The 6,679-nt window shown below is 38.8% G+C and overlaps 1 pseudogene; it reads right to left on the reverse strand.

The window, feature by feature from the left end:
* Positions 1-517: 517 nt before the first annotated feature.
* Positions 518-5,124, reverse strand: LOC110560960 (glyceraldehyde-3-phosphate dehydrogenase-like; annotated as a pseudogene).
* Positions 5,125-6,679: the final 1,555 nt, after the last annotated feature.

Genomic DNA, 6,679 nt, shown 5'->3' on the forward strand with positions numbered 1-6,679 from the left:
TGTTATTTTTGAAGTCCTGTTCAGTTAAACTGGCTAATCACCTAATTTCTGTTCTTACACTCATAGTAAAATTATCTACTCTTTGTTCATAACCCTGCCTTTTCATGGTGCACACTGAAACTTGTGACCACATCCCTAGATCTCAAGATTCAGGAACTCAGGCCTAACCTCGAGTGAAATGCTTTCTTTGATCATTAACTTATCCTGAGCCCATTTTTCTCTTCCTAGTACAATCACATGATTGCAATGCATGAAAGCTCACTGTACTCTGTTTCTATACCATGCAGCCCTCACTATTGTACAAGAGGGGGCACATTCTACTCTTTATTTTGGGGGGGGTGCAGTGAGTTTTATTGGTGATATTCAGGAAAGTAGGGCTCGCAAGGCTCCTTCCACTGTTCTGGGGGCCTGGGTTAGAAGCTGTGAGGGAGATGCTCAGCTGAGTTGGGACAGGGATTCCTTAGCAACTGAGGACCTTTCTCTTGTGTCCTTGCTGGGGTGGGTGGTCCAGGGCTTCTTACTCCTTGGAAGTCATGTAGGCCATGAAGTCCACCACCCTCTTGCTGTAGCCATATCCATTTTTATTCCAGCAAATGAGCTTTACCAAGTTGTCACTGAGGACAATGCCAGACCCAGCATCAAAGGTGGAAGGGTGGGAGTCACTGTTGACATTGCAGGAGACAATCTGGTTCTCATTGAAGCCCAGGATACCCTTTAGTGTGCCCTCGGATGCCTCCTTCACCACCTCCTTGATGTTATCACACTTGGCAGGTTTTTCCGGTTGGCATGTCAGATCCATGACAGACACATTGGGGGGGGGGGTGTTAAGAACATGGAAGGCTATGCCAAAGTGTTTCCCGTTCAGCTCTTGGATAATCTTGCCCACAGCCTTGGCAGCACCAATGGATGTAGGGATGGTATTCTGGGCAGCTGCACAGCCATCATGCCACAGCTTTCCAGCCAGGCCATCCATAGTCTTCTGGGTGGCAGTGATGCTCTGGATGGTAGTCATGAGTCCTTCCATGATGACAAAGTTGTTATGGATGACCTTGGCCAGGGGGCACTAAGCAGTTGGTTGTGCAGGAAGCATTGCTGACAATCTTGAGTGAGTTGTCTTATTCTCATGGTTCACACGCATCACAAACATGGAGTTATTGGCAAAAGGAGCAGAGATGATAACCCTTTTGGCCCCACCCTTCAAGTGGGCCCTGGCCTTCTCCATGGTGCTGAAGACACTAGTAGACTCCACAGCATACTTGGCACCAGCATTACTCCATTTGATGTAGGTGGGATCTCGCTCCTGGAAGATGGTGATGGGCTTGCAGTTGATGACAAGCGTCTGGTTCTCAGCCTTTACTGTGTCGTTGAACTTGCCATGGGTAGATTCATACTGGAACATGTAGACCATGTAGTTGAGATTGATGAAGAGGTCATTGATGGCAACAATCTCCACTTTGCCAGAGTTACAGGCAACCCTGGTAACTAGGTGTCCAATATGACCAAATCTGTTCACTGCAACATTTACTATCATGTCTAAGGGGAAGGCTGGCACTGCAGGAAGAGAAGCAGCTGTCTCTGGAACAGGGAGGAGCAAAGAGCCCACATTCTACTCTTTATTTTTTCACCTCTGCTGAGCAGGGGGGGAGGGGAGGGAGGGGAGATTAGGTGTGGCAACCTTACCAGGCCACAAAGGAAGACAATGCAGACAGTCCTGACGATACCTGATAAGCTAGGGTCAGATGGAAGGGGAAGAGGACCTCCCCTATCACATTCTATTCTTAATTCTAACTTTATTACAACTTTTTGACAAACCAACTTAAACCATCTCCTTAAACTTTCTATCAACTACCCTCACTTCCTAAAACTATTTAAATTAAGTCAAGAATTTTGTAAAATCCTTAATTCATCTAAACAATATTATGTTATGAAAGTTCATCTTTATATTGAACTGCAGGAAAATTGCCAGCTAGAGTAGGCTGTCTCCCAAGAGGCAGTCACAGCAGACTATAGGCAGTAAGGGCCTCCCCATGCCCAATCACACATTGATAGATATGTAAGAACATAGCAACGACAAACATGAGAAGGCAAAGCAGCAGCAAGAAGCAATCCAGAGAGGAAGTCCCTGAGGCTGTGCCTCTCTGAGGTACATTTATCATGGCTGTACTGTCCCCAGAAATCTTGCTTGCCCTCTGTAGTCCCTCCTGCATGGCATCTGCCTACTTGGCATATGAACAGTTTTTTAATATAGTCCCAACTGACTCATGAATGCCGAAGTTGTGAACAATAGGTTTGAAGTGAAAATGAAATGGAAAACTTATAACATCTTTCGTAATTCTTATATATCATCTGACACTTCTGAAAGGACCTTCATATGTAAGAATATATGTACCTCTCATAGTAAATCATTGAGATTAAATGCATTTCAGCTTTCCTGAAATTTATCAGAGATCAGCAGATTATGTAGCCTAAAGTACTGAGAAAATCTTTCTCTTAAACTTTCTCTAGTTCTTAGTGAAGACCACTCCTTTATTACCTGTCTTATTCCTTTTAAGTCTGCCCATCTATCCACAAAGCCATTTAGCTTTCCAAGAATCTCTCCAGCTAACTATTTTTTTTTCAGTAGATATTTGTGATTTAGCAGGAAATCTATTATGTACTGCAAGTACTGACATAAACAAGACTCAACCTTGTCCTCAAAGGGTCTGGATTCTAGAGAGTTGTGGGAAGAAATTATAAGGGTATAGAAACCAAATTACCTATGTGTTAGTGGGGGAGGGTTTATGGAAATAATGGAGTTTGTTTCTTGTCATTTATTCTTCTTGTTGCCCCACCACATGAAGATGCTGAAACTTTTCCTACCACATCACTGTTATTTCTTAGGTGTCAATGAGGCTCCCTTCATCAAAGAGATCTAGGAAATGTGTATATCTTAGAAACTGTTCTCTAAAGTGTGGTATGGATGAGAATTTTGTTGCTTTGTGTCCATAAGCAACTTACTGTTGACTGATTTTGCCAGCTGACAATGGCACAATCACAGCTTCTTAGGAGAGGTGATATGCAGACACTATCTAAATGCCTAATACACATTCTGCAGATTCCATGTCAGCTGTCACATTGCTCCCTACTGCTAGACGCAGCCAGTGTTCACTGGGCAGAGAACTCTGAGTCTGCCCATGCTGCACTGCTTTCTGTAATTTCTCTTCTTTTTACTGCCTGCATCTGGCAGAACAGCATGTTCCCTAAAGGCAGAGAGAGAGTCCAGGTCATCCTCTGTTTTCAGAAGCTATTGACCCAGGTCAGAACACAGAGTTGTGATGACATTTGGAGATGGACATCAATGTTGTCTTGGTACACTCTTGACGTTGCAAGTTACCCAGTGGATTTAAAATGTACAACAGTGTATTTAGGCAGATAAAGAAAGCAAAATGTGCATTTTTAAAGAATATTTTAATTCAGAATCCTCTCTGCTAGGTTTTTTTTTCTGAATGTTTCCAATACAAAGAAATGATATATGTCCTAGGTGATAGCTATATTAATAACTTTGATCTTATTGTGACATGACATACATTGCACTCTCTATATATTATATATACATAATTACTGTGTCAACTGAAATAAAATATATTTTAAATAAAATTATAAAAAGAATATTTTACTTGCATTTATTTAGTGTGTGTTTGTGTATGTGTTTTGGCACTATGTTTGCCAGAGCCCTTCAAGGACAACTTGCAGGAATCTCACATCTTTTTTCTTCACGTGAGTTCTAGTGATCAAATTCAGGTTATCAGTATTTTCAGTCTTGATGGCAAGTGTCTTTACCTTCCGACCTATTTTGCCACAATTTTTAATCTGTACTCTGTATTATTTATTTAGCAACACACACACACACACACACACACACACCCTAAAATACATATTAACAAGTTTTCTAAATAGTTTTTGACAATGCCGATGTCAAGAAAAAGTTTTCCTTTTTTCCCTTTGTTTGTTTGTTTCTTTTTTAGATTTATGGTTTCTTAGTATAATGGGAGTATTGCACTATATTATAACTGTGTGCATCTAATTCTAAAAAGCTTAAAACCATAGCTATTGGGCTGATTTGTATGACAGTATTAATCTGATACTATGCTTAAATCTGTAACAGAATTTAGAGAGACACAGTCCTAAATTATTAAATGTTATATGCCAAGTCACATATAATGAAGACATATACTTTCCAGAATTGAAATGTCCTTTGTAAGTAAAACGAGCAAATGAGTCGAGAATGAGAATTATTTGAAAGGAAATACAATGATTAAAAACCAACAATCAAACATTTTAATGTCACATGTAAATATTAGTTATTTCTGGCTGTTTTGGTCAGCTTTTTGTCACTATAATGAAACATAAGAGACAGCTCATAAATTAGATCAACCACATCGCAAAGATGTTGAAAGGCATTTTGTCTGCAAGCTCAGTACTGTGAAGGTCATGGACAATGGTAGACAGTAATGATGGTGTATGTCAGGACATGAATGTCCACAATTTCACTCAAGAATGTGAGGAATCTCAGAATTCATTTCGTGGGCTTATTTTAATAGCTACAAGAAATCTTTACTGGGACCACTTATTAAAAGGTCCACAGTGCGTCCTAGTATCACTGCCATTCAGGCTAAAACATTCAGTGATAATCACTGCTCAGGAATACTCAGCTATGTGTTAATCACACAAGTAGGTTCCTTTAAAGTGGCTTTGTGTTTAGTGTACTACAAAGCATAAACCATTTCCTAATCTGAGAAGGGTGCTCACTTGCATATTCAATCTGTAAAACGTGAATATGAGGCAATTGTTTTTTATGATACCTTTTTTGGAAACACTCATGACCTGGCTAATGAAAGACCAAGCCGACTAACAGAACAGAAGGGGTATCAACTATTATTCCTTGAAATTGTACACAAATATTGCTAATGTATCAATTCTTTCATTATATCGTCAGATTAAAATGATGGCAACATTAAGGAAGAAATTTTTTTTAAGTAAATTTGTATTTTTTATATTAATTACAGTTTATTCACTTTGTATTCCTGCAGTAGCCCTGTCCCTCATTCCCTCCAATCCCACCCTCTCTCCCTCACCTTCCCCCATTCCCCTCTCCATGTCCACTTATAAGGGAGGTCCTCCTCCCCTTCCATTTGACCCTAGATTATCAGGTCTTATCAGGACTCGATGCATTGTCCTCCTCTGTGGCCTGGCAAGGCTGCTATTATATACTCACTTATAAGTGGATACTAGACATATAATATAGGATAAACATACTAAAATCTGTACACCTAAAGAAGCTAAGCAAAAAGGCAGTCCCTGGGTAAGATGATCAATCCTCACTCAGAAAGACAAATGGCATGGATATTGGAAGAAGGAGAAAATAGGAAATAGGACAGAAGCCTACCACAGAGAGCCCCTGAAAGACTGTCCCCAGCAGTGTATCAAAGCAGATGCTGAGACTCTTAAACAAACTGTGGGAAGAAACCTTATTTTCTTTGCTGTATTACTGATAAGTACTATTAGCTTTAAAATGTATAAATAAAATTAAGCTTTACTATCAAAAAGTATATTTTTAAGTTCATGTTCTGTAGGAGAATATATTCTCACAGAACATTTAAAGTATTTCTAATAAGGAATAGAATATTCTAATAATAAATATATTTCTTAAGTAGTTACTCATTCTAAATAACTTTTCTAAAAATAGCATATGCTTTCTTATTCTTAAAACACACATGAGATAAATGTGTGTTTATTGATGTGATAAAATGGCAGAGGTGGAGAACTTCCTCTCTCAGTAGGCTAGGGGGAAGGGACTAGGGGAGAAAAGGGAGGGAGGGTGGGACTGGGAGGAGTTGAGGGATGGGGCTTCAATTGGGATATATAATGAATAGATTGTGAAAAATTTTTAAAAAATGAATTAAATAAGATATTCTGTCTTGTATGTTATAATTTGAAGAATGGCGATAGGTAAGTTTTATTGTGTGTTGATGTATGATACACACCAAAAGGTAAATTATTCCAAGACTTAAAGCTCCAAAATAAACGTTTGTTTGATGCAGCAAAGTTAGAAAACTTTAGTTCCTTCTTTATGAAGGTATTAGAGTGTGGATTGGCTTGTTATTGTTCATGTTGGTGTTTTAAGTGATCTGACACAACATGAATGGAGGAAGGTGGCCCACTTCTTCAGGCATGAATGAGACTGAGGCGAAAAAAATTAGAAACATAAATGGAAGAATTCAGTTTCCACACGTTGTTATTACATTGTATAATGGACAGAAACTTTCACTGTTACGATATGTTATCTAATGTTGCATACCTAGTAATAGTTACTCCTCACAAATTAAAGATTAGCTTTTGTTTTTATTAAGAAACTGCATGTAAAATTAAATTATGACTCTAAATACAATTGTATTGCTAAAGCGTAACAAGAAAAACTCCAGTGAACACAAGACAGGGTAAAAGCAAGGAGGCATTGGCCCTACACAAAGAACTACAGGCATCTAAATAAAACTGGGAGCAGGAGAGGTGTTCCAGTGATAAACAGCCGTTCTAAATATATACATAAAAGTAACATTATATGTGCCCAATAGGTTATATTTAGGAATGTATATGGACATATAGATACAAACATTATACAATAATAATTGATGAAAAATGA

Source organism: Meriones unguiculatus, chromosome 20 (assembly GCF_030254825.1).
Source record: "Meriones unguiculatus strain TT.TT164.6M chromosome 20, Bangor_MerUng_6.1, whole genome shotgun sequence".
Taxonomy (NCBI): domain Eukaryota; kingdom Metazoa; phylum Chordata; class Mammalia; order Rodentia; family Muridae; genus Meriones; species Meriones unguiculatus.